This window comes from Eucyclogobius newberryi, unplaced genomic scaffold (assembly GCF_026437365.1).
Source record: "Eucyclogobius newberryi isolate DKJ021-1_F unplaced genomic scaffold, fEucNew1.0.hap1 SCAF_128, whole genome shotgun sequence".
NCBI classification, from domain to species: domain Eukaryota; kingdom Metazoa; phylum Chordata; class Actinopteri; order Gobiiformes; family Gobiidae; genus Eucyclogobius; species Eucyclogobius newberryi.
The window spans coordinates 160001-186157 of record NW_027315755.1 but is presented as its reverse complement, the minus strand read 5'-3'; the positions used below and the strand labels follow the sequence as shown (position 1 = coordinate 186157).

The window sequence follows — 26157 nt, the reverse complement described above, 5'->3', positions numbered from 1 at the left end:
CGCTGTCGATCAGCTCCAGCTCCATGTCAAATACATCAAACAAAAAGTCCATTTTCCTACAAAAAGTTTCATCACCGAGGATGGAGCTGTTTAGGACCCACAGTCCTCCATTCCTCGGTGATGAAACTAACCCAAAATAAATATCTAAAGTGGAGTGATCACTCAAGCCTGACCACTTGTAGGAAGCACCACTGACTCTCTGTGCCAGGTCTGAGGAGGCAAAACAGAGGTCAATGCGGGACTGCTTCAGGACGCCCTGGACGACCTGCCGCCTGGAGAAATCCTTCAGGAAGGGGTGGAGGAACCGCCACACCTCCGTCAGGTTCCTGCTGGCGGCTTCTTCCAACAGGGCTGTCCTGGCAGTGCTGTTTTTAAAAGAGTTGTTAATGCCGATGTCTGTCTTGCAAAGTGTTGTATTAAAGTCACCGATTATGATTGTATTGTCGTTCGCAAAGCGAAATATTTTTTTGAAGAATTGCCTCCTCAGACCATCATCGTTCGGGGCGTAGATGTTAATTAGTCTGAACTTCACTGTGTCCGTGAAGTCCAGGACCAGGAAGGAGCCCTCTGGGTCGGCGTGTACCAGGGTGGGTTGGCCTAAGACACCAGGCCTCACCACCGTGGCCACACCGCGCGAGCACGCCGTGCCCAGGGCCCAAAATACAGAGCCCACTCCCATGCTCCGCACTTGTTGCGCGTGGCTGACATCCCAGTGCGTTTCTTGGATGCAGAGCACGTCCCACTTGGAAAAGTGTAACGCGCTCTGCATCCGCACTGGGCTCCGCAGGCCGCCTGCGTTCCAAGAGGACAAGGAGAACGCCATTAAGAGGAGACCTTGGAGGATGTAACCCATCTTTTATTTAGACTTCTTTTTGGCGCCCGTCGCATCCGACTGCCACACTCTTTTTCTGACTTCACGGGTGGAGAAATCCATGAAGTCATCATTAAAAACAGTCTCGAGCTCACCTCGTGGGGCAGAGCTGCGTGTGGAGGATGGTGGGTTGATGGAGCTTTCTGCTGGCGCTTTTGAAGTGGTTGGAACGGAGGAGGCAGAGCCGCTCTCAGCAGCAGCGCCCTCTCCGTCTCCTGCCACCTGCTTCCTGCGTCTTGCCCCTTTCTTATCCTTCTTCTCCACCTGTCCCCTCTTACCACCGTCCGACTGGAGCTTGGGATCATCACCCAGCCCTGTGGTGATGTCCCCCCCTTTGGAGGTAAGATGCGGGGCCTGTCCCGCACCCATCCTCCTCCCGGGTTCAGCCTCTTCCTCCACGGGCTTAGGAGTTGGACCCTCACGAGTCCCCTCCCTCTGGTCAGGAGGAGCAGTTTGTCCTGCTCCCACCTTCCCAGACGCCAGCGCTGAGCCGAGCACCATCTCCAGTGCGACGGACGCCTCCTCGTCTGAGGAGTCAGAGGAGCAAGAGGAGCCAGACACCTCTGGCTCCCCTGACTCCTCCACAGCCTCCTCCTCCAAAAACTCCTCTACTTCGGAGAGAGCAGTTGCGGGCACGTTCTGGGCCACGTCACTGCTCTCTCCTCCAATGGCGTCCTCCCTGTCCTCCCCTCTGTCCTCCCCTCTGTCCTCCTCTCTGTCACCCGCACCACACGGACATAAGTGGCGGAACATGCGGCACTCTCTGCACTTCGGGGCCCGCTGCGCGACGCACTCGCGCGCGTAATGCCCCTGGCTCCCGCAGTTGCGGCACAGAAAGTCAGGGCACTCCCTCAGAATATGGCCAGGCTGGAGACACCCCCTACACACCCGCACCTGCCTGTCGTGTATTACCCTGAAGTACTCGGGGCCCCCCGCGGTGTCAAACCTGACAGAATACGGTAAGGACTGCACCGTGTCCGTGAACCTTACCCGTACAAACCTGGTGCCGTCCGCCACGTTCGTCCCCGGCCACATTCTCCTCCTCACCTCGGAGACCGCAGAGACCCCCCAGGCGTAGAGCTTGGCCAGGATCTCCTCGTCCTCGATATAAGCCGGCAGCCCCATGAAGGACACGACCAGCTCATCCACCGAGATGTCACGGGCGTGAACCCTGACTCCTCCAATGCAGTACCCGTCCAGGAGCCGCTCCTTCGCTTTAGTGGTACTGACGGTTACTTCATATTTGTCCTTCGAGATGAGTCTGCACGCTACTATGGAGCCGCACACCTCCTGAGTCGATTTCAAAAAAGCTAGTGGCGTGATTTGTGCTCCCTCCGTCAACTCCAACACCACAGTGAGTTCTTTCATAAATTTCATTCTTCTTTCTTCGTTCTTTCTATTATTTACAGATTCTTTCAAACTTTGTCTTGCCTTTGTCGTGTCCATTCCAGTGTCCGATGCCGTGTTGTCCGTCCTTTGAGCCATGCTCACAAAAAACAAAAAATCCACCTCCCAGTAAGTTTACTGGGAGGGGAACAAACAAAAGAACTGAAAAAAGTAAATGAAAATGACCAAAATAACGATTAAAAACTCAAAAAAAACTCCCAAACCTCCAGCTCCAGACCATGCAGCACACCACAAATTGCACGCACCTGCACTGATTGCAAAGGGGCTGGTCCAGGGTGGTATGGCCGTGAGCGAAATGTTCCAGGTCAAAACGGCCTTTTTTATATCAAACACTGTCTTTTCGTGAAGAGTACCTTCACGCCACTTGCTCGGTCAAAATTGGGATATCTCAATGAAAAACTTCTTTTTTTTTTTTTTTTTTTTTTTTGACAGGTGAAAAAGTGTGAAAATGCTCACAGCACCTGGTATTCCCAGGCGGTCTCCCATCCAAGTACTAACCAGGCCCAACCCTGCTTGGCTTCCGAGATCAGACGAGATCGGGCTGGTCCAGGCTGGTATGGCCGTGAGCGAAATGTTCCAGGTCAAAACGGCCTTTTTTATATCAAACACTGTCTTTTCGTGAAGAGTACCTTCACGCCACTTGCTCGGTCAAAATTGGGATATCTCAATGAAAAACTTCTTTTTTTTTTTTTTTTTTTTTTTTGACAGGTGAAAAAGTGTGAAAATGCTCACAGCACCTGGTATTCCCAGGCGGTCTCCCATCCAAGTACTAACCAGGCCCAACCCTGCTTGGCTTCCGAGATCAGACGAGATCGGGCTGGTCCAGGGTGGTATGGCCGTGAGCGAAATGTTCCAGGTCAAAACGGCCTTTTTTATATCAAACACTGTCTTTTCGTGAAGAGTACCTTCACGCCACTTGCTCGGTCAAAATTGGGATATCTCAATGAAAAACTTCTTTTTTTTTTTTTTTTTTTTTTTTGACAGGTGAAAAAGTGTGAAAATGCTCACAGCACCTGGTATTCCCAGGCGGTCTCCCATCCAAGTACTAACCAGGCCCAACCCTGCTTGGCTTCCGAGATCAGACGAGATCGGGCTGGTCCAGGCTGGTATGGCCGTGAGCGAAATGTTCCAGGTCAAAACGGCCTTTTTTATATCAAACACTGTCTTTTCGTGAAGAGTACCTTCACGCCACTTGCTCGGTCAAAATTGGGATATCTCAATGAAAAACTTCTTCTTTTTTTTTTTTTTTTTTTTTGACAGGTGAAAAAGTGTGAAAATGCTCACAGCACCTGGTATTCCCAGGCGGTCTCCCATCCAAGTACTAACCAGGCCCAACCCTGCTTGGCTTCCGAGATCAGACGAGATCGGGCTGGTCTTTTTTTTTTTTATCTTTTATTATCAAAAACATCTTAAAACAAGTATTTACATATATTTACATGAATGTACAGACATACATGACACACAAGGGCAAGGGAATGGGATACACAAGGGCAAGGGGAGACGAGACAAAAAATTACAGAAAATCAAACACACAATCATTCTCGAAACATTCTTCAGTGATGGGGGGTGATGCCGGGGTCAGAAGAGGATGTCCAGGTTTCCAGAGGGTGTGAGGTGGATCAGGGTGTTGTGGGGGACGAGGTGGGTGATGAACCGGTGCTCTGCTGCCATGTGGAGGTGTCGGAGGTGTGCGGCCAAGAGTCCTTTGAAGATGGGCCAGGGTGCTGCTGTTTTATTGTCACGGAGATGGATGTTCCTGTTGAGATATAATGTGTACCGGGCTATGGAGAGGGTTAGTCGGGCGAGATGGGTGTTGGCTCCAGAGCGACTCTGTCCGGGACCAAAGAGGAGGAGCCAGGGCTCCTGGTCGTCCCCTCCTAGGGCCGCCGGCGGTGGGAGCCTCCAGGACAGCCTCCGAGCGAGGAGGTCCTGCAGTCGGGACCAGAACGGGCGGACGGCCGGGCAGGTGTACAGCATGTGCTCCAGGGTCTCGGGGGGTCCGTGGCACACGGGGCAGTCCGCAGCGTAGCTGTCGGGAAGAAATGCGTGCAGTGCTGCGGATGTAAAGACGATCCTGTGTCTAAATCTGAAGTCAAAATGACCTACGTTATGTGGGGTGTACCAATTAAAGATGTTGGCCCAGATGGTTGCGATGGTGCGTGCGGGGAATGTTAATGACCATTTGTGTTCCGAGGCGGGACGCCCGAGCACTCCCGGCAACAACAACTGATACAGGATGCGGGTGGGTAGGTCTGTGAAAATCCTAAACCTCCCCGTGCTAACAAATACATTAAAATTCAACTTACCTGTCGTGCTCCCCATTTGGCCCAAAGTGCTTCCCCAATGCCTGACCAGATTCCTGTTAAAAATACTTACCATACCACTAATATACTTTCTCCTAAACACTTTACCTGCTAACCTAAAACACTTCCCTATGTAATCTACACTAAAATTACCTTTCACGTCAAATACCTTACCTACATATTCCAGCCCAGCCTCCTCCATCGCCCCACTGATCATGCACTCGCGCTTCCCGGGGGGAGCGGAGAGCAAGTCAGGGTTATGACGGAGGGGCATGTGCGCGAGACCCTCACCGCTGTCTGGAACCGCCACAGTCAGGGGCCTGAAAGTCCTCCACGCCTCCAAGAGTTCCCTCTCGAAGGGGGGGAGGCCCTCCAGGACCGAAACAGGGGGCAACAAACACAAATTATAAACACCAAACTTACCTAGACTATTAACAAACTCACCTATATAATCCTTCCATGGAGCATCTACCTCAACGTCTAGAAATTTCCGAATTGTTTTCAGCCTGAAGGCCTTCTTCCTTAACTCTAAATCTGCTAACTTTAAACCTCCCTGATCGTACTCACCTATCATAACCTTATGTGCAATAAAGCCCCTCTCACGATTCCACAAAAAGTGGTTTATCACTAACCTTAATTTGTTAGCATAGACCCCCGGCAGGCCGTACACGGAGAGTGCATGGTTCAACATGGACATGCACAAAGAATTTACAACTAAGACTTTACCTTTTAATGTCAGATTACGACGTCTCCAAAAATTCAAGCGCGCTGTAATTTTCTCGCACAAAGGCGACCAAAGTGCAGTACGACACGCCTCCTCGTCTCTGCCCAGGGGGACGCCGAGGACCTTGTAGGAGTCCCCCGCCTCCCGGAGCTGGACAGGGAGAGGAACAGGCGTGACGCTGCCGCAAAATTTAACCGTGGTTTTATCGAAATTGATTTTGGCCCCTGAAGCGAGGCCGTAAACATTGAGCACGTGGAGAGAGGCGTTCAGGCTCTCCACGTCTCGGAGGATCAGATTCGTGTCATCTGCGTACTGAAAAATTTTGACTTCCCTACCCGCAGGCGTGGTCAGTCCCCTCACCGCCGCGTCCGCCCTCAACATGGCCGCCAAAGGCTCAGCGGCGATGCTGTAGAGGAGGGACGAGAGGGGACAGCCCTGCCTGACTGATCTTTTTAAGGGGAAAGAGTCAGTTAGAAACCCGTTGACTTTGACCTTACTGACCGCAAAGGAATAGATGAGCTGTAGCCAATTAACAAACCGTTCACCGAAACCTAACTTACCTAATACAGTCCAGAGGAACGAATGCTCAACTCTGTCGAACGCCTTGTTAAAGTCTACACTAACGTGAATACCACCGGTCGCGTGCATCTGCCGAAGGAGATATCTCAGAGACAAAACTGTGTCTGAGATGTCCCTCCCGGGGACGCTGTAGGCCTGCGAGGGGTGTATGACGGATCCAATCACACGCTTTAACCTACCTGCTAATACCTTTGCTAAAATTTTATAGTCTACGTTCAAAAGGCTAATGGGCCTGTAGTTGGCGAGGCTGCTCCTGTCGCCCTTCTTAAAAAGCAGAGTGACGACACTCATCGCAAAACCATCGCCAACTCTACTCTCACTCTCAAAATCCTGATATAATAGGAGTAGGATCGGAGCTAACCTGGAAGCGAAACGCTTGAAAAACTCACAGGTTAGTCCGTCCTCTCCGGGGCTTTTCCCTGTATTTAAACTCTTGACTGCAGCCTCTATCTCCATGAGAGACAGAGGCGCGTCGCACAGCTCCCTATCCTCCCTGCTCAGTGTGCGCTCCAGAGCACCTACAGCCTGGTCTAAAGCCTGCTCTGCCACTCCGTCTGAACTAAAAAGCCTACTATAGAAATCCTGCGCTGTCTCTAAAACCTCACTTACCTCGGAAACAATCTTACCTGTCTTATCTATCAACTTATCTATGTGCATCTTTCCCTGTGTAACCTTCTCACAGCCGAAGAAGAACGCTGTCGAGCGTTCTCCTTCGACTGTGTGTCTGGCTTTTGCCCTCAAAATTGCACCCTGACACCTACTTACCTCCAGCTGCTCCAGCTCAGCGCGCACCACCAGGTACTCTGGATCCACAGGGCCAGTGGTGGAAGCTGCGCCCTGGTCCAGGACCTGCAGGCGCTGGCGGAGAGCGGTCTCCCTCCTGGTCGACAGCCACGCCTTGTGTTTGCTGTAATTGACACAGAGCTTTTTAATGCGTGTTTTTGCCGTCGGCCACCAATCGACCACGCTGTCGATCAGCTCCAGCTCCATGTCAAATACATCAAACAAAAAGTCCATTTTCCTACAAAAAGTTTCATCACCGAGGATGGAGCTGTTTAGGACCCACAGTCCTCCATTCCTCGGTGATGAAACTAACCCAAAATAAATATCTAAAGTGGAGTGATCACTCAAGCCTGACCACTTGTAGGAAGCACCACTGACTCTCTGTGCCAGGTCTGAGGAGGCAAAACAGAGGTCAATGCGGGACTGCTTCAGGACGCCCTGGACGACCTGCCGCCTGGAGAAATCCTTCAGGAAGGGGTGGACGAACCGCCACACCTCCGTCAGGTTCCTGCTGGCGGCTTCTTCCAACAGGGCTGTCCTGGCAGTGCTGTTTTTAAAAGAGTTGTTAATGCCGATGTCTGTCTTGCAAAGTGTTGTATTAAAGTCACCGATTATGATTGTATTGTCGTTCGCAAAGCGAAATATTTTTTTGAAGAATTGCCTCCTCAGACCATCATCGTTCGGGGCGTAGATGTTAATTAGTCTGAACTTCACTGTGTCCGTGAAGTCCAGGACCAGGAAGGAGCCCTCTGGGTCGGCGTGTACCAGGGTGGGTTGGCCTAAGACACCAGGCCTCACCACCGTGGCCACACCGCGCGAGCACGCCGTGCCCAGGGCCCAAAATACAGAGCCCACTCCCATGCTCCGCACTTGTTGCGCGTGGCTGACATCCCAGTGCGTTTCTTGGATGCAGAGCACGTCCCACTTGGAAAAGTGTAACGCGCTCTGCATCCGCACTGGGCTCCGCAGGCCGCCTGCGTTCCAAGAGGACAAGGAGAACGCCATTAAGAGGAGACCTTGGAGGATGTAACCCATCTTTTATTTAGACTTCTTTTTGGCGCCCGTCGCATCCGACTGCCACACTCTTTTTCTGACTTCACGGGTGGAGAAATCCATGAAGTCATCATTAAAAACAGTCTCGAGCTCACCTCGTGGGGCAGAGCTGCGTGTGGAGGATGGTGGGTTGATGGAGCTTTCTGCTGGCGCTTTTGAGGTGGTTGGAACGGAGGAGGCAGAGCCGCTCTCAGCAGCAGCGCCCTCTCCGTCTCCTGCCACCTGCTTCCTGCGTCTTGCCCCTTTCTTATCCTTCTTCTCCACCTGTCCCCTCTTACCACCGTCCGACTGGAGCTTGGGATCATCACCCAGCCCTGTGGTGATGTCCCCCCCTTTGGAGGTAAGATGCGGGGCCTGTCCCGCACCCATCCTCCTCCCGGGTTCAGCCTCTTCCTCCACGGGCTTAGGAGTTGGACCCTCACGAGTCCCCTCCCTCTGGTCAGGAGGAGCAGTTTGTCCTGCTCCCACCTTCCCAGACGCCAGCGCTGAGCCGAGCACCATCTCCAGTGCGACGGACGCCTCCTCGTCTGAGGAGTCAGAGGAGCAAGAGGAGCCAGACACCTCTGGCTCCCCTGACTCCTCCACAGCCTCCTCCTCCAAAAACTCCTCTACTTCGGAGAGAGCAGTTGCGGGCACGTTCTGGGCCACGTCACTGCTCTCTCCTCCAATGGCGTCCTCCCTGTCCTCCCCTCTGTCCTCCCCTCTGTCCTCCTCTCTGTCACCCGCACCACACGGACATAAGTGGCGGAACATGCGGCACTCTCTGCACTTCGGGGCCCGCTGCGCGACGCACTCGCGCGCGTAATGCCCCTGGCTCCCGCAGTTGCGGCACAGAAAGTCAGGGCACTCCCTCAGAATATGGCCAGGCTGGAGACACCCCCTACACACCCGCACCTGCCTGTCGTGTATTACCCTGAAGTACTCGGGGCCCCCCGCGGTGTCAAACCTGACAGAATACGGTAAGGACTGCACCGTGTCCGTGAACCTTACCCGTACAAACCTGGTGCCGTCCGCCACGTTCGTCCCCGGCCACATTCTCCTCCTCACCTCGGAGACCGCAGAGACCCCCCAGGCGTAGAGCTTGGCCAGGATCTCCTCGTCCTCGATATAAGCCGGCAGCCCCATGAAGGACACGACCAGCTCATCCACCGAGATGTCACGGGCGTGAACCCTGACTCCTCCAATGCAGTACCCGTCCAGGAGCCGCTCCTTCGCTTTGGTGGTACTGACGGTTACTTCATATTTGTCCTTCGAGATGAGTCTGCATGCTACTATGGAGCCGCACACCTCCTGTGTCGCTTTTAAGAATGCAAGTGGCGTGATTTGTGCTCCCTCCGTCAACTCCAACACCACAGTGAGTTCTTTCATAAATTTCATTCTTCTTTCTTCGTTCTTTCTATTATTTACAGATTCTTTCAAACTTTGTCTTGCCTTTGTCGTGTCCATTCCAGTGTCCGATGCCGTGTTGTCCGTCCTTTGAGCCATGCTCACAAAAAACAAAAAATCCACCTCCCAGTAAGTTTACTGGGAGGGGAACAAACAAAAGAACTGAAAAAAGTAAATGAAAATGACCAAAATAACGATTAAAAACTCAAAAAAAACTCCCAAACCTCCAGCTCCAGACCATGCAGCACACCACAAATTGCACGCACCTGCACTGATTGCAAAGGGGCTGGTCCAGGGTGGTATGGCCGTGAGCGAAATGTTCCAGGTCAAAACGGCCTTTTTTATATCAAACACTGTCTTTTCGTGAAGAGTACCTTCACGCCACTTGCTCGGTCAAAATTGGGATATCTCAATGAAAAACTTCTTTTTTTTTTTTTTTTTTTTTTTTGACAGGTGAAAAAGTGTGAAAATGCTCACAGCACCTGGTATTCCCAGGCGGTCTCCCATCCAAGTACTAACCAGGCCCAACCCTGCTTGGCTTCCGAGATCAGACGAGATCGGGCTGGTCCAGGCTGGTATGGCCGTGAGCGAAATGTTCCAGGTCAAAACGGCCTTTTTTATATCAAACACTGTCTTTTCGTGAAGAGTACCTTCACGCCACTTGCTCGGTCAAAATTGGGATATCTCAATGAAAAACTTCTTTTTTTTTTTTTTTTTTTTTTTTGACAGGTGAAAAAGTGTGAAAATGCTCACAGCACCTGGTATTCCCAGGCGGTCTCCCATCCAAGTACTAACCAGGCCCAACCCTGCTTGGCTTCCGAGATCAGACGAGATCGGGCTGGTCCAGGCTGGTATGGCCGTGAGCGAAATGTTCCAGGTCAAAACGGCCTTTTTTATATCAAACACTGTCTTTTCGTGAAGAGTACCTTCACGCCACTTGCTCGGTCAAAATTGGGATATCTCAATGAAAAACTTCTTTTTTTTTTTTTTTTTTTTTTTTGACAGGTGAAAAAGTGTGAAAATGCTCACAGCACCTGGTATTCCCAGGCGGTCTCCCATCCAAGTACTAACCAGGCCCAACCCTGCTTGGCTTCCGAGATCAGACGAGATCGGGCTGGTCCAGGCTGGTATGGCCGTGAGCGAAATGTTCCAGGTCAAAACGGCCTTTTTTATATCAAACACTGTCTTTTCGTGAAGAGTACCTTCACGCCACTTGCTCGGTCAAAATTGGGATATCTCAATGAAAAACTTCTTTTTTTTTTTTTTTTTTGACAGGTGAAAAAGTGTGAAAATGCTCACAGCACCTGGTATTCCCAGGCGGTCTCCCATCCAAGTACTAACCAGGCCCAACCCTGCTTGGCTTCCGAGATCAGACGAGATCGGGCTGGTCCAGGGTGGTATGGCCGTGAGCGAAATGTTCCAGGTCAAAACGGCCTTTTTTATATCAAACACTGTCTTTTCGTGAAGAGTACCTTCACGCCACTTGCTCGGTCAAAATTGGGATATCTCAATGAAAAACTTCTTTTTTTTTTTTGACGGGTGAAAAAGTGTGAAAATGCTCACAGCACCTGGTATTCCCAGGCGGTGTTCCATCCAAGTACTAACAAGGCCCAACCCCGCTTGGCTTCCGAGATCAAACGAGATCGGGCTGTTCCAGGGTGGTATGGCCGTGAGCGAAATGTTCCAGGTCAAAACTCGTATAAATGGCTTTTTTTGCATCAAACACTGTCTTTTCGTGAAGAGTACCTTCACGCCACTTGCTCGGTCAAAATTGGGATATCTCAATGAAAAACTTCTTTTTTTTTTTTTTTTTTTTTTTTTGACAGGTGAAAAAGTGTGAAAATGCTCACAGCACCTGGTATTCCCAGGCGGTCTCCCATCCAAGTACTAACCAGGCCCAACCCTGCTTGGCTTCCGAGATCAGACGAGATCGGGCTGGTCCAGGCTGGTATGGCCGTGAGCGAAATGTTCCAGGTCAAAACGGCCTTTTTTATATCAAACACTGTCTTTTCGTGAAGAGTACCTTCACGCCACTTGCTCGGTCAAAATTGGGATATCTCAATGAAAAACTTCTTTTTTTTTTTTTTTTTTTTTTTTGACAGGTGAAAAAGTGTGAAAATGCTCACAGCACCTGGTATTCCCAGGCGGTCTCCCATCCAAGTACTAACCAGGCCCAACCCTGCTTGGCTTCCGAGATCAGACGAGATCGGGCTGGTCCAGGGTGGTATGGCCGTGAGCGAAATGTTCCAGGTCAAAACGGCCTTTTTTATATCAAACACTGTCTTTTCGTGAAGAGTACCTTCACGCCACTTGCTCGGTCAAAATTGGGATATCTCAATGAAAAACTTCTTTTTTTTTTTTTTTTTTTTTTTTTGACAGGTGAAAAAGTGTGAAAATGCTCACAGCACCTGGTATTCCCAGGCGGTCTCCCATCCAAGTACTAACCAGGCCCAACCCTGCTTGGCTTCCGAGATCAGACGAGATCGGGCAGGTCCAGGGTGGTATGGCCGTGAGCGAAATGTTCCAGGTCAAAACGGCCTTTTTTATATCAAACACTGTCTTCTCGTGAAGAGTACCTTCACGCCACTTGCTCGGTCAAAATTGGGATATCTCAATGAAAAACTTCTTTTTTTTTTTTTTTTTTTTTTTGACAGGTGAAAAAGTGTGAAAATGCTCACAGCACCTGGTATTCCCAGGCGGTCTCCCATCCAAGTACTAACCAGGCCCAACCCTGCTTGGCTTCCGAGATCAGACGAGATCGGGCAGGTCCAGGGTGGTATGGCCGTGAGCGAAATGTTCCAGGTCAAAACGGCCTTTTTTATATCAAACACTGTCTTTTCGTGAAGAGTACCTTCACGCCACTTGCTCGGTCAAAATTGGGATATCTCAATGAAAAACTTCTTTTTTTTTTTTTTTTTTTTTTTTGACAGGTGAAAAAGTGTGAAAATGCTCACAGCACCTGGTATTCCCAGGCGGTCTCCCATCCAAGTACTAACCAGGCCCAACCCTGCTTGGCTTCCGAGATCAGACGAGATCGGGCTGGTCCAGGGTGGTATGGCCGTGAGCGAAATGTTCCAGGTCAAAACGGCCTTTTTTATATCAAACACTGTCTTTTCGTGAAGAGTACCTTCACGCCACTTGCTCGGTCAAAATTGGGATATCTCAATGAAAAACTTCTTTTTTTTTTTTTTTTTTTTTTTTGACAGGTGAAAAAGTGTGAAAATGCTCACAGCACCTGGTATTCCCAGGCGGTCTCCCATCCAAGTACTAACCAGGCCCAACCCTGCTTGGCTTCCGAGATCAGACGAGATCGGGCTGGTCCAGGGTGGTATGGCCGTGAGCGAAATGTTCCAGGTCAAAACGGCCTTTTTTATATCAAACACTGTCTTTTCGTGAAGAGTACCTTCACGCCACTTGCTCGGTCAAAATTGGGATATCTCAATGAAAAACTTCTTTTTTTTTTTTTTTTTTTTTTTTTGACAGGTGAAAAAGTGTGAAAATGCTCACAGCACCTGGTATTCCCAGGCGGTCTCCCATCCAAGTACTAACCAGGCCCAACCCTGCTTGGCTTCCGAGATCAGACGAGATCGGGCAGGTCCAGGGTGGTATGGCCGTGAGCGAAATGTTCCAGGTCAAAACGGCCTTTTTTATATCAAACACTGTCTTCTCGTGAAGAGTACCTTCACGCCACTTGCTCGGTCAAAATTGGGATATCTCAATGAAAAACTTCTTTTTTTTTTTTTTTTTTTTTTTGACAGGTGAAAAAGTGTGAAAATGCTCACAGCACCTGGTATTCCCAGGCGGTCTCCCATCCAAGTACTAACCAGGCCCAACCCTGCTTGGCTTCCGAGATCAGACGAGATCGGGCAGGTCTTTTTTTTTTTATCTTTTATTATCAAAAACATCTTAAAACAAGTATTTACATATATTTACATGAATGTACAGACATACATGACACACAAGGGCAAGGGAATGGGATACACAAGGGCAAGGGGAGACGAGACAAAAAATTACAGAAAATCAAACACACAATCATTCTCCAAACATTCTTCAGTGATGGGGGGTGATGCCGTGGTTGGGGGGGGTGATGCCGGGGTCAGAAGAGGATGTCCAGGTTTCCAGAGGGTGTGAGGTGGATCAGGGTGTTGTGGGGGACGAGGTGGGTGATGAACCGGTGCTCTGCTGCCATGTGGAGGTGTCGGAGGTGTGCGGCCAAGAGTCCTTTGAAGATGGGCCAGGGTGCTGCTGTTTTATTGTCACGGAGATGGATGTTCCTGTTGAGATATAATGTGTACCGGGCTATGGAGAGGGTTAGTCGGGCGAGATGGGTGTTGGCTCCAGAGCGACTCTGTCCGGGACCAAAGAGGAGGAGCCAGGGCTCCTGGTCGTCCCCTCCTAGGGCCGCCGGCGGTGGGAGCCTCCAGGACAGCCTCCGAGCGAGGAGGTCCTGCAGTCGGGACCAGAACGGGCGGACGGCCGGGCAGGTGTACAGCATGTGCTCCAGGGTCTCGGGGGGTCCGTGGCACACGGGGCAGTCCGCAGCGTAGCTGTCGGGAAGAAATGCGTGCAGTGCTGCGGATGTAAAGACGATCCTGTGTCTAAATCTGAAGTCAAAATGACCTACGTTATGTGGGGTGTACCAATTAAAGATGTTGGCCCAGATGGTTGCGATGGTGCGTGCGGGGAATGTTAATGACCATTTGTGTTCCGAGGCGGGACGCCTGAGCACTCCCGGCAACAACAACTGATACAGGATGCGGGTGGGTAGGTCTGTGAAAATCCTAAACCTCCCCGTGCTAACAAATACATTAAAATTCAACTTACCTGTCGTGCTCCCCATTTGGCCCAAAGTGCTTCCCCAATGCCTGACCAGATTCCTGTTAAAAATACTTACCATACCACTAATATACTTTTTCCTAAACACTTTACCTGCTAACCTAAAACACTTCCCTATGTAATCTACACTAAAATTACCTTTCACGTCAAATACCTTACCTACATATTCCAGCCCAGCCTCCTCCATCGCCCCACTGATCATGCACTCGCGCTTCCCGGGGGGAGCGGAGAGCAAGTCAGGGTTATGACGGAGGGGCATGTGCGCGAGACCCTCACCGCTGTCTGGAACCGCCACAGTCAGGGGCCTGAAAGTCCTCCACGCCTCCAAGAGTTCCCTCTCGAAGGGGGGGAGGCCCTCCAGGACCGAAACAGGGGGCAACAAACACAAATTATAAACACCAAACTTACCTAGACTATTAACAAACTCACCTATATAATCCTTCCATGGAGCATCTACCTCAACGTCTAGAAATTTCCGAATTGTTTTCAGCCTGAAGGCCTTCTTCCTTAACTCTAAATCTGCTAACTTTAAACCTCCCTGATCGTACTCACCTATCATAACCTTATGTGCAATAAAGCCCCTCTCACGATTCCACAAAAAGTGGTTTATCACTAACCTTAATTTGTTAGCATAGACCCCCGGCAGGCCGTACACGGAGAGTGCATGGTTCAACATGGACATGCACAAAGAATTTACAACTAAGACTTTACCTTTTAATGTCAGATTACGACGTCTCCAAAAATTCAAGCGCGCTGTAATTTTCTCGCACAAAGGCGACCAAAGTGCAGTACGACACGCCTCCTCGTCTCTGCCCAGGGGGACGCCGAGGACCTTGTAGGAGTCCCCGGCCTCCCGGAGCTGGACAGGGAGAGGAACAGGCGTGACGCTGCCGCAAAATTTAACCGTGGTTTTATCGAAATTGATTTTGGCCCCTGAAGCGAGGCCGTAAACATTGAGCACGTGGAGAGAGGCGTTCAGGCTCTCCACGTCTCGGAGGATCAGATTCGTGTCATCTGCGTACTGAAAAATTTTGACTTCCCTACCCGCAGGCGTGGTCAGTCCCCTCACCGCCGCGTCCGCCCTCAACATGGCCGCCAAAGGCTCAGCGGCGATGCTGTAGAGGAGCGACGAGAGGGGACAGCCCTGCCTGACTGATCTTTTTAAGGGGAAAGAGTCAGTTAGAAACCCGTTGACTTTGACCTTACTGACCGCAAAGGAATAGATGAGCTGTAGCCAATTAACAAACCGTTCGCCGAAACCTAACTTACCTAATACAGTCCAGAGGAACGAATGCTCAACTCTGTCGAACGCCTTGTTAAAGTCTACACTAACGTGAATACCACCGGTCGCGTGCATCTGCCGAAGGAGATATCTCAGAGACAAAACTGTGTCTGAGATGTCCCTCCCGGGGACGCTGTAGGCCTGCGAGGGGTGTATGACGGATCCAATCACACGCTTTAACCTACCTGCTAATACCTTTGCTAAAATTTTATAGTCTACGTTCAAAAGGCTAATGGGCCTGTAGTTGGCGAGGCTGCTCCTGTCGCCCTTCTTAAAAAGCAGAGTGACGACACTCATCGCAAAACCATCGCCAACTCTACTCTCACTCTCAAAATCCTGATATAATAGGAGTAGGATCGGAGCTAACCTGGAAGCGAAACGCTTGAAAAACTCACAGGTTAGTCCGTCCTCTCCGGGGCTTTTCCCTGTATTTAAACTCTTGACTGCAGCCTCTATCTCCATGAGAGACAGAGGCGCGTCGCACAGCTCCCTATCCTCCCTGCTCAGTGTGCGCTCCAGAGCACCTACAGCCTGGTCTAAAGCCTGCTCTGCCACTCCGTCTGAACTAAAAAGCCTACTATAGAAATCCTGCGCTGTCTCTAAAACCTCACTTACCTCGGAAACAATCTTACCTGTCTTATCTATCAACTTATCTATGTGCATCTTTCCCTGTGTAACCTTCTCACAGCCGAAGAAGAACGCTGTCGAGCGTTCTCCTTCGACTGTGTGTCTGGCTTTTGCCCTCAAAATTGCACCCTGACACCTACTTACCTCCAGCTGCTCCAGCTCAGCGCGCACCACCAGGTACTCTGGATCCACAGGGCCAGTGGTGGAAGCTGCGCCCTGGTCCAGGACCTGCAGGCGCTGGCGGAGAGCGGTCTCCCTCCTGGTCGACAGCCACGCCTTGTGTTTGCTGTAATTGACACAGAGCTTTTTAATGCGTGTTTTTGCCGTCGGCCACCAATCGACCACGCTGTCGATCAGCTCCAGCTCCATGTCAAATACATCAAACAAAAAGTCCATTTTCCTACAAAAAGTTTCATCACCGAGGATGGAGCTGTTTAGGACCCACAGTCCTCCATTCCTCGGTGATGAAACTAACCCAAAATAAATATCTAAAGTGGAGTGATCACTCAAGCCTGACCACTTGTAGGAAGCACCACTGACTCTCTGTGCCAGGTCTGAGGAGGCAAAACAGAGGTCAATGCGGGACTGCTTCAGGACGCCCTGGACGACCTGCCGCCTGGAGAAATCCTTCAGGAAGGGGTGGACGAACCGCCACACCTCCGTCAGGTTCCTGCTGGCGGCTTCTTCCAACAGGGCTGTCCTGGCAGTGCTGTTTTTAAAAGAGTTGTTAATGCCGATGTCTGTCTTGCAAAGTGTTGTATTAAAGTCACCGATTATGATTGTATTGTCGTTCGCAAAGCGAAATATTTTTTTGAAGAATTGCCTCCTCAGACCATCATCGTTCGGGGCGTAGATGTTAATTAGTCTGAACTTCACTGTGTCCGTGAAGTCCAGGACCAGGAAGGAGCCCTCTGGGTCGGCGTGTACCAGGGTGGGTTGGCCTAAGACACCAGGCCTCACCACCGTGGCCACACCGCGCGAGCACGCCGTGCCCAGGGCCCAAAATACAGAGCCTACTCCCATGCTCCGCACTTGTTGCGCGTGGCTGACATCCCAGTGCGTTTCTTGGATGCAGAGCACGTCCCACTTGGAAAAGTGTAACGCGCTCTGCATCCGCACTGGGCTCCGCAGGCCGCCTGCGTTCCAAGAGGACAAGGAGAACGCCATTAAGAGGAGACCTTGGAGGATGTAACCCATCTTTTATTTAGACTTCTTTTTGGCGCCCGTCGCATCCGACTGCCACACTCTTTTTCTGACTTCACGGGTGGAGAAATCCATGAAGTCATCATTAAAAACAGTCTCGAGCTCACCTCGTGGGGCAGAGCTGCGTGTGGAGGATGGTGGGTTGATGGAGCTTTCTGCTGGCGCTTTTGAAGTGGTTGGAACGGAGGAGGCAGAGCCGCTCTCAGCAGCAGCGCCCTCTCCGTCTCCTGCCACCTGCTTCCTGCGTCTTGCCCCTTTCTTATCCTTCTTCTCCACCTGTCCCCTCTTACCACCGTCCGACTGGAGCTTGGGATCATCACCCAGCCCTGTGGTGATGTCCCCCCCTTTGGAGGTAAGATGCGGGGCCTGTCCCGCACCCATCCTCCTCCCGGGTTCAGCCTCTTCCTCCACGGGCTTAGGAGTTGGACCCTCACGAGTCCCCTCCCTCTGGTCAGGAGGAGCAGTTTGTCCTGCTCCCACCTTCCCAGACGCCAGCGCTGAGCCGAGCACCATCTCCAGTGCGACGGACGCCTCCTCGTCTGAGGAGTCAGAGGAGCAAGAGGAGCCAGACACCTCTGGCTCCCCTGACTCCTCCACAGCCTCCTCCTCCAAAAACTCCTCTACTTCGGAGAGAGCAGTTGCGGGCACGTTCTGGGCCACGTCACTGCTCTCTCCTCCAATGGCGTCCTCCCTGTCCTCCCCTCTGTCCTCCTCTCTGTCACCCGCACCACACGGACATAAGTGGCGGAACATGCGGCACTCTCTGCACTTCGGGGCCCGCTGCGCGACGCACTCGCGCGCGTAATGCCCCTGGCTCCCGCAGTTGCGGCACAGAAAGTCAGGGCACTCCCTCAGAATATGGCCAGGCTGGAGACACCCCCTACACACCCGCACCTGCCTGTCGTGTATTACCCTGAAGTACTCGGGGCCCCCCGCGGTGTCAAACCTGACAGAATACGGTAAGGACTGCACCGTGTCCGTGAACCTTACCCGTACAAACCTGGTGCCGTCCGCCACGTTCGTCCCCGGCCACATTCTCCTCCTCACCTCGGAGACCGCAGAGACCCCCCAGGCGTAGAGCTTGGCCAGGATCTCCTCGTCCTCGATATAAGCCGGCAGCCCCATGAAGGACACGACCAGCTCATCCACCGAGATGTCACGGGCGTGAACCCTGACTCCTCCAATGCAGTACCCGTCCAGGAGCCGCTCCTTCGCTTTAGTGGTACTGACGGTTACTTCATATTTGTCCTTCGAGATGAGTCTGCACGCTACTATGGAGCCGCACACCTCCTGAGTCGATTTCAAAAAAGCTAGTGGCGTGATTTGTGCTCCCTCCGTCAACTCCAACACCACAGTGAGTTCTTTCATAAATTTCATTCTTCTTTCTTCGTTCTTTCTATTATTTACAGATTCTTTCAAACTTTGTCTTGCCTTTGTCGTGTCCATTCCAGTGTCCGATGCCGTGTTGTCCGTCCTTTGAGCCATGCTCACAAAAAACAAAAAATCCACCTCCCAGTAAGTTTACTGGGAGGGGAACAAACAAAAGAACTGAAAAAAGTAAATGAAAATGACCAAAATAACGATTAAAAACTCAAAAAAAACTCCCAAAACCTCCAGCTCCAGACCATGCAGCACACCACAAATTGCACGCACCTGCACTGATTGCAAAGGGGCTGGTCCAGGGTGGTATGGCCGTGAGCGAAATGTTCCAGGTCAAAACGGCCTTTTTTATATCAAACACTGTCTTTTCGTGAAGAGTACCTTCACGCCACTTGCTCGGTCAAAATTGGGATATCTCAATGAAAAACTTCTTTTTTTTTTTTTTTTTTGACAGGTGAAAAAGTGTGAAAATGCTCACAGCACCTGGTATTCCCAGGCGGTCTCCCATCCAAGTACTAACCAGGCCCAACCCTGCTTGGCTTCCGAGATCAGACGAGATCGGGCTGGTCCAGGGTGGTATGGCCGTGAGCGAAATGTTCCAGGTCAAAACGGCCTTTTTTATATCAAACACTGTCTTTTCGTGAAGAGTACCTTCACGCCACTTGCTCGGTCAAAATTGGGATATCTCAATGAAAAACTTCTTTTTTTTTTTTTTTTTTGACAGGTGAAAAAGTGTGAAAATGCTCACAGCACCTGGTATTCCCAGGCGGTCTCCCATCCAAGTACTAACCAGGCCCAACCCTGCTTGGCTTCCGAGATCAGACGAGATCGGGCTGGTCCAGGGTGGTATGGCCGTGAGCGAAATGTTCCAGGTCAAAACGGCCTTTTTTATATCAAACACTGTCTTTTCGTGAAGAGTACCTTCACGCCACTTGCTCGGTCAAAATTGGGATATCTCAATGAAAAACTTCTTTTTTTTTTTTTTTTTTTTTTTGACAGGTGAAAAAGTGTGAAAATGCTCACAGCACCTGGTATTCCCAGGCGGTCTCCCATCCAAGTACTAACCAGGCCCAACCCTGCTTGGCTTCCGAGATCAGACGAGATCGGGCTGGTCCAGGGTGGTATGGCCGTGAGCGAAATGTTCCAGGTCAAAACGGCCTTTTTTATATCAAACACTGTCTTTTCGTGAAGAGTACCTTCACGCCACTTGCTCGGTCAAAATTGGGATATCTCAATGAAAAACTTCTTTTTTTTTTTCTTTTTTTTTTTTTGACAGGTGAAAAAGTGTGAAAATGCTCACAGCACCTGGTATTCCCAGGCGGTCTCCCATCCAAGTACTAACCAGGCCCAACCCTGCTTGGCTTCCGAGATCAGACGAGATCGGGCAGGTCTTTTTTTTTTTTTTTTTTTATCTTTTATTATCAAAAACATCTTAAAACAAGTATTTACATATATTTACATGAATGTACAGACATACATGACACACAAGGGCAAGGGAATGGGATACACAAGGGCAAGGGGAGACGAGACAAAAAATTACAGAAAATCAAACACACAATCATTCTCCAAACATTCTTCAGTGATGGGGGGTGATGCCGTGGTTGGGGGGGGTGATGCCGGGGTCAGAAGAGGATGTCCAGGTTTCCAGAGGGTGTGAGGTGGATCAGGGTGTTGTGGGGGACGAGGTGGGTGATGAACCGGTGCTCTGCTGCCATGTGGAGGTGTCGGAGGTGTGCGGCCAAGAGTCCTTTGAAGATGGGCCAGGGTGCTGCTGTTTTATTGTCACGGAGATGGATGTTCCTGTTGAGATATAATGTGTACCGGGCTATGGAGAGGGTTAGTCGGGCGAGATGGGTGTTGGCTCCAGAGCGACTCTGTCCGGGACCAAAGAGGAGGAGCCAGGGCTCCTGGTCGTCCCCTCCTAGGGCCGCCGGCGGTGGGAGCCTCCAGGACAGCCTCCGAGCGAGGAGGTCCTGCAGTCGGGACCAGAACGGGCGGACGGCCGGGCAGGTGTACAGCATGTGCTCCAGGGTCTCGGGGGGTCCGTGGCACACGGGGCAGTCCGCAGCGTAGCTGTCGGGAAGAAATGCGTGCAGTGCTGCGGATGTAAAGACGATCCTGTGTCTAAATCTGAAGTCAAAATGACCTACGTTATGTGGGGTGTACCAATTAAAGATGTTGGCCCAGATGGTTGCGATGGTGCGTGCGGGGAATGTTAATGACCATTTGTGTTCCGAGGCGGGACGCCTGAGCACTCCCGGCAACAACAACTGATACAGGATGCGGGTGGGTAGGTCTGTGAAAATCCTAAACCTCCCCGTGCTAACAAATACATTAAAATTCAACTTACCTGTCGTGCTCCCCATTTGGCCCAAAGTGCTTCCCCAATGCCTGACCAGATTCCTGTTAAAAATACTTACCATACCACTAATATACTTTTTCCTAAACACTTTACCTGCTAACCTAAAACACTTCCCTATGTAATCTACACTAAAATTACCTTTCACGTCAAATACCTTACCTACATATTCCAGCCCAGCCTCCTCCATCGCCCCACTGATCATGCACTCGCGCTTCCCGGGGGGAGCGGAGAGCAAGTCAGGGTTATGACGGAGGGGCATGTGCGCGAGACCCTCACCGCTGTCTGGAACCGCCACAGTCAGGGGCCTGAAAGTCCTCCACGCCTCCAAGAGTTCCCTCTCGAAGGGGGGGAGGCCCTCCAGGACCGAAACAGGGGGCAACAAACACAAATTATAAACACCAAACTTACCTAGACTATTAACAAACTCACCTATATAATCCTTCCATGGAGCATCTACCTCAACGTCTAGAAATTTCCGAATTGTTTTCAGCCTGAAGGCCTTCTTCCTTAACTCTAAATCTGCTAACTTTAAACCTCCCTGATCGTACTCACCTATCATAACCTTATGTGCAATAAAGCCCCTCTCACGATTCCACAAAAAGTGGTTTATCACTAACCTTAATTTGTTAGCATAGACCCCCGGCAGGCCGTACACGGAGAGTGCATGGTTCAACATGGACATGCACAAAGAATTTACAACTAAGACTTTACCTTTTAATGTCAGATTACGACGTCTCCAAAAATTCAAGCGCGCTGTAATTTTCTCGCACAAAGGCGACCAAAGTGCAGTACGACACGCCTCCTCGTCTCTGCCCAGGGGGACGCCGAGGACCTTGTAGGAGTCCCCGGCCTCCCGGAGCTGGACAGGGAGAGGAACAGGCGTGACGCTGCCGCAAAATTTAACCGTGGTTTTATCGAAATTGATTTTGGCCCCTGAAGCGAGGCCGTAAACATTGAGCACGTGGAGAGAGGCGTTCAGGCTCTCCACGTCTCGGAGGATCAGATTCGTGTCATCTGCGTACTGAAAAATTTTGACTTCCCTACCCGCAGGCGTGGTCAGTCCCCTCACCGCCGCGTCCGCCCTCAACATGGCCGCCAAAGGCTCAGCGGCGATGCTGTAGAGGAGCGACGAGAGGGGACAGCCCTGCCTGACTGATCTTTTTAAGGGGAAAGAGTCAGTTAGAAACCCGTTGACTTTGACCTTACTGACCGCAAAGGAATAGATGAGCTGTAGCCAATTAACAAACCGTTCGCCGAAACCTAACTTACCTAATACAGTCCAGAGGAACGAATGCTCAACTCTGTCGAACGCCTTGTTAAAGTCTACACTAACGTGAATACCACCGGTCGCGTGCATCTGCCGAAGGAGATATCTCAGAGACAAAACTGTGTCTGAGATGTCCCTCCCGGGGACGCTGTAGGCCTGCGAGGGGTGTATGACGGATCCAATCACACGCTTTAACCTACCTGCTAATACCTTTGCTAAAATTTTATAGTCTACGTTCAAAAGGCTAATGGGCCTGTAGTTGGCGAGGCTGCTCCTGTCGCCCTTCTTAAAAAGCAGAGTGACGACACTCATCGCAAAACCATCGCCAACTCTACTCTCACTCTCAAAATCCTGATATAATAGGAGTAGGATCGGAGCTAACCTGGAAGCGAAACGCTTGAAAAACTCACAGGTTAGTCCGTCCTCTCCGGGGCTTTTCCCTGTATTTAAACTCTTGACTGCAGCCTCTATCTCCATGAGAGACAGAGGCGCGTCGCACAGCTCCCTATCCTCCCTGCTCAGTGTGCGCTCCAGAGCACCTACAGCCTGGTCTAAAGCCTGCTCTGCCACTCCGTCTGAACTAAAAAGCCTACTATAGAAATCCTGCGCTGTCTCTAAAACCTCACTTACCTCGGAAACAATCTTACCTGTCTTATCTATCAACTTATCTATGTGCATCTTTCCCTGTGTAACCTTCTCACAGCCGAAGAAGAACGCTGTCGAGCGTTCTCCTTCGACTGTGTGTCTGGCTTTTGCCCTCAAAATTGCACCCTGACACCTACTTACCTCCAGCTGCTCCAGCTCAGCGCGCACCACCAGGTACTCTGGATCCACAGGGCCAGTGGTGGAAGCTGCGCCCTGGTCCAGGACCTGCAGGCGCTGGCGGAGAGCGGTCTCCCTCCTGGTCGACAGCCACGCCTTGTGTTTGCTGTAATTGACACAGAGCTTTTTAATGCGTGTTTTTGCCGTCGGCCACCAATCGACCACGCTGTCGATCAGCTCCAGCTCCATGTCAAATACATCAAACAAAAAGTCCATTTTCCTACAAAAAGTTTCATCACCGAGGATGGAGCTGTTTAGGACCCACAGTCCTCCATTCCTCGGTGATGAAACTAACCCAAAATAAATATCTAAAGTGGAGTGATCACTCAAGCCTGACCACTTGTAGGAAGCACCACTGACTCTCTGTGCCAGGTCTGAGGAGGCAAAACAGAGGTCAATGCGGGACTGCTTCAGGACGCCCTGGACGACCTGCCGCCTGGAGAAATCCTTCAGGAAGGGGTGGACGAACCGCCACACCTCCGTCAGGTTCCTGCTGGCGGCTTCTTCCAACAGGGCTGTCCTGGCAGTGCTGTTTTTAAAAGAGTTGTTAATGCCGATGTCTGTCTTGCAAAGTGTTGTATTAAAGTCACCGATTATGATTGTATTGTCGTTCGCAAAGCGAAATATTTTTTTGAAGAATTGCCTCCTCAGACCATCATCGTTCGGGGCGTAGATTTTAATTAGTCTGAACTTCACTGTGTCCGTGAAGTCCAGGACCAGGAAGGAGCCCTCTGGGTCGGCGTGTACCAGGGTGGGTTGGCCTAAGACACCAGGCCTCACCACCGTGGCCACACCGCGCGAGCACGCCGTGCCCAGGGCCCAAAATACAGAGCCTACTCCCATGCTCCGCACTTGTTGCGCGTGGCTGACATCCCAGTGCGTTTCTTGGATGCAGAGCACGTCCCACTTGGAAAAGTGTAACGCGCTCTGCATCCGCACTGGGCTCCGCAGGCCGCCTGCGTTCCAAGAGGACAAGGAGAACGCCATTAAGAGGAGACCTTGGAGGATGTAACCCATCTTTTATTTAGACTTCTTTTTGGCGCCCGTCGCATCCGACTGCCACACTCTTTTTCTGACTTCACGGGTGGAGAAATCCATGAAGTCATCATTAAAAACAGTCTCGAGCTCACCTCGTGGGGCAGAGCTGCGTGTGGAGGATGGTGGGTTGATGGAGCTTTCTGCTGGCGCTTTTGAAGTGGTTGGAACGGAGGAGGCAGAGCCGCTCTCAGCAGCAGCGCCCTCTCCGTCTCCTGCCACCTGCTTCCTGCGTCTTGCCCCTTTCTTATCCTTCTTCTCCACCTGTCCCCTCTTACCACCGTCCGACTGGAGCTTGGGATCATCACCCAGCCCTGTGGTGATGTCCCCCCCTTTGGAGGTAAGATGCGGGGCCTGTCCCGCACCCATCCTCCTCCCGGGTTCAGCCTCTTCCTCCACGGGCTTAGGAGTTGGACCCTCACGAGTCCCCTCCCTCTGGTCAGGAGGAGCAGTTTGTCCTGCTCCCACCTTCCCAGACGCCAGCGCTGAGCCGAGCACCATCTCCAGTGCGACGGACGCCTCCTCGTCTGAGGAGTCAGAGGAGCAAGAGGAGCCAGACACCTCTGGCTCCCCTGACTCCTCCACAGCCTCCTCCTCCAAAAACTCCTCTACTTCGGAGAGAGCAGTTGCGGGCACGTTCTGGGCCACGTCACTGCTCTCTCCTCCAATGGCGTCCTCCCTGTCCTCCCCTCTGTCCTCCTCTCTGTCACCCGCACCACACGGACATAAGTGGCGGAACATGCGGCACTCTCTGCACTTCGGGGCCCGCTGCGCGACGCACTCGCGCGCGTAATGCCCCTGGCTCCCGCAGTTGCGGCACAGAAAGTCAGGGCACTCCCTCAGAATATGGCCAGGCTGGAGACACCCCCTACACACCCGCACCTGCCTGTCGTGTATTACCCTGAAGTACTCGGGGCCCCCCGCGGTGTCAAACCTGACAGAATACGGTAAGGACTGCACCGTGTCCGTGAACCTTACCCGTACAAACCTGGTGCCGTCCGCCACGTTCGTCCCCGGCCACATTCTCCTCCTCACCTCGGAGACCGCAGAGACCCCCCAGGCGTAGAGCTTGGCCAGGATCTCCTCGTCCTCGATATAAGCCGGCAGCCCCATGAAGGACACGACCAGCTCATCCACCGAGATGTCACGGGCGTGAACCCTGACTCCTCCAATGCAGTACCCGTCCAGGAGCCGCTCCTTCGCTTTAGTGGTACTGACGGTTACTTCATATTTGTCCTTCGAGATGAGTCTGCACGCTACTATGGAGCCGCACACCTCCTGAGTCGATTTCAAAAAAGCTAGTGGCGTGATTTGTGCTCCCTCCGTCAACTCCAACACCACAGTGAGTTCTTTCATAAATTTCATTCTTCTTTCTTCGTTCTTTCTATTATTTACAGATTCTTTCAAACTTTGTCTTGCCTTTGTCGTGTCCATTCCAGTGTCCGATGCCGTGTTGTCCGTCCTTTGAGCCATGCTCACAAAAAACAAAAAATCCACCTCCCAGTAAGTTTACTGGGAGGGGAACAAACAAAAGAACTGAAAAAAGTAAATGAAAATGACCAAAATAACGATTAAAAACTCAAAAAAAACTCCCAAAACCTCCAGCTCCAGACCATGCAGCACACCACAAATTGCACGCACCTGCACTGATTGCAAAGGGGCTGGTCCAGGGTGGTATGGCCGTGAGCGAAATGTTCCAGGTCAAAACGGCCTTTTTTATATCAAACACTGTCTTTTCGTGAAGAGTACCTTCACGCCACTTGCTCGGTCAAAATTGGGATATCTCAATGAAAAACTTCTTTTTTTTTTTTTTTTTTGACAGGTGAAAAAGTGTGAAAATGCTCACAGCACCTGGTATTCCCAGGCGGTCTCCCATCCAAGTACTAACCAGGCCCAACCCTGCTTGGCTTCCGAGATCAGACGAGATCGGGCTGGTCCAGGGTGGTATGGCCGTGAGCGAAATGTTCCAGGTCAAAACGGCCTTTTTTATATCAAACACTGTCTTTTCGTGAAGAGTACCTTCACGCCACTTGCTCGGTCAAAATTGGGATATCTCAATGAAAAACTTCTTTTTTTTTTTTTTTTTTGACAGGTGAAAAAGTGTGAAAATGCTCACAGCACCTGGTATTCCCAGGCGGTCTCCCATCCAAGTACTAACCAGGCCCAACCCTGCTTGGCTTCCGAGATCAGACGAGATCGGGCTGGTCCAGGGTGGTATGGCCGTGAGCGAAATGTTC

The 26157-nt window shown here is 51.2% G+C and overlaps 19 non-coding genes and 1 pseudogene across 19 annotated transcripts; all 20 read right to left on the bottom strand.

The window, feature by feature from the left end:
- Positions 1 to 2727: 2727 nt before the first annotated feature.
- LOC140357418 (5S ribosomal RNA) lies at positions 2728 to 2846 on the bottom strand. The gene has a single exon (XR_011926579.1). It is a non-coding gene; the product is annotated as a 5S ribosomal RNA (ribosomal RNA).
- Positions 2847 to 3003: 157 nt separating this feature from the next.
- Positions 3004 to 3122, bottom strand: LOC140357228 (5S ribosomal RNA). The gene has a single exon (XR_011926398.1). It is a non-coding gene; the product is annotated as a 5S ribosomal RNA (ribosomal RNA).
- Positions 3123 to 3279: 157 nt separating this feature from the next.
- On the bottom strand, positions 3280 to 3398 carry LOC140357417 (5S ribosomal RNA). Its single transcript, XR_011926578.1, has one exon. It is a non-coding gene; the product is annotated as a 5S ribosomal RNA (ribosomal RNA).
- A 6178-nt stretch (positions 3399 to 9576) lies between these two features.
- On the bottom strand, positions 9577 to 9695 carry LOC140357416 (5S ribosomal RNA). The gene has a single exon (XR_011926577.1). It is a non-coding gene; the product is annotated as a 5S ribosomal RNA (ribosomal RNA).
- A 157-nt stretch (positions 9696 to 9852) lies between these two features.
- LOC140357415 (5S ribosomal RNA) lies at positions 9853 to 9971 on the bottom strand. Its single transcript, XR_011926576.1, has one exon. It is a non-coding gene; the product is annotated as a 5S ribosomal RNA (ribosomal RNA).
- A 157-nt stretch (positions 9972 to 10128) lies between these two features.
- On the bottom strand, positions 10129 to 10247 carry LOC140357414 (5S ribosomal RNA). The gene has a single exon (XR_011926575.1). It is a non-coding gene; the product is annotated as a 5S ribosomal RNA (ribosomal RNA).
- Positions 10248 to 10398: 151 nt separating this feature from the next.
- Positions 10399 to 10517, bottom strand: LOC140357227 (5S ribosomal RNA). Its single transcript, XR_011926397.1, has one exon. It is a non-coding gene; the product is annotated as a 5S ribosomal RNA (ribosomal RNA).
- Positions 10518 to 10662: 145 nt separating this feature from the next.
- On the bottom strand, positions 10663 to 10781 carry LOC140357531 (5S ribosomal RNA; annotated as a pseudogene).
- A 168-nt stretch (positions 10782 to 10949) lies between these two features.
- Positions 10950 to 11068, bottom strand: LOC140357413 (5S ribosomal RNA). Its single transcript, XR_011926574.1, has one exon. It is a non-coding gene; the product is annotated as a 5S ribosomal RNA (ribosomal RNA).
- Positions 11069 to 11225: 157 nt separating this feature from the next.
- LOC140357226 (5S ribosomal RNA) lies at positions 11226 to 11344 on the bottom strand. The gene has a single exon (XR_011926396.1). It is a non-coding gene; the product is annotated as a 5S ribosomal RNA (ribosomal RNA).
- A 158-nt stretch (positions 11345 to 11502) lies between these two features.
- Positions 11503 to 11621, bottom strand: LOC140357504 (5S ribosomal RNA). The gene has a single exon (XR_011926624.1). It is a non-coding gene; the product is annotated as a 5S ribosomal RNA (ribosomal RNA).
- A 156-nt stretch (positions 11622 to 11777) lies between these two features.
- Positions 11778 to 11896, bottom strand: LOC140357493 (5S ribosomal RNA). Its single transcript, XR_011926622.1, has one exon. It is a non-coding gene; the product is annotated as a 5S ribosomal RNA (ribosomal RNA).
- Positions 11897 to 12053: 157 nt separating this feature from the next.
- On the bottom strand, positions 12054 to 12172 carry LOC140357225 (5S ribosomal RNA). The gene has a single exon (XR_011926395.1). It is a non-coding gene; the product is annotated as a 5S ribosomal RNA (ribosomal RNA).
- A 157-nt stretch (positions 12173 to 12329) lies between these two features.
- On the bottom strand, positions 12330 to 12448 carry LOC140357224 (5S ribosomal RNA). Its single transcript, XR_011926394.1, has one exon. It is a non-coding gene; the product is annotated as a 5S ribosomal RNA (ribosomal RNA).
- Positions 12449 to 12606: 158 nt separating this feature from the next.
- LOC140357481 (5S ribosomal RNA) lies at positions 12607 to 12725 on the bottom strand. Its single transcript, XR_011926619.1, has one exon. It is a non-coding gene; the product is annotated as a 5S ribosomal RNA (ribosomal RNA).
- Positions 12726 to 18905: 6180 nt separating this feature from the next.
- LOC140357222 (5S ribosomal RNA) lies at positions 18906 to 19024 on the bottom strand. The gene has a single exon (XR_011926392.1). It is a non-coding gene; the product is annotated as a 5S ribosomal RNA (ribosomal RNA).
- A 151-nt stretch (positions 19025 to 19175) lies between these two features.
- On the bottom strand, positions 19176 to 19294 carry LOC140357221 (5S ribosomal RNA). The gene has a single exon (XR_011926391.1). It is a non-coding gene; the product is annotated as a 5S ribosomal RNA (ribosomal RNA).
- Positions 19295 to 19450: 156 nt separating this feature from the next.
- LOC140357220 (5S ribosomal RNA) lies at positions 19451 to 19569 on the bottom strand. Its single transcript, XR_011926390.1, has one exon. It is a non-coding gene; the product is annotated as a 5S ribosomal RNA (ribosomal RNA).
- Positions 19570 to 25759: 6190 nt separating this feature from the next.
- On the bottom strand, positions 25760 to 25878 carry LOC140357219 (5S ribosomal RNA). The gene has a single exon (XR_011926389.1). It is a non-coding gene; the product is annotated as a 5S ribosomal RNA (ribosomal RNA).
- Positions 25879 to 26029: 151 nt separating this feature from the next.
- Positions 26030 to 26148, bottom strand: LOC140357218 (5S ribosomal RNA). Its single transcript, XR_011926388.1, has one exon. It is a non-coding gene; the product is annotated as a 5S ribosomal RNA (ribosomal RNA).
- Between the last annotated feature and the right edge of the window lie 9 nt (positions 26149 to 26157).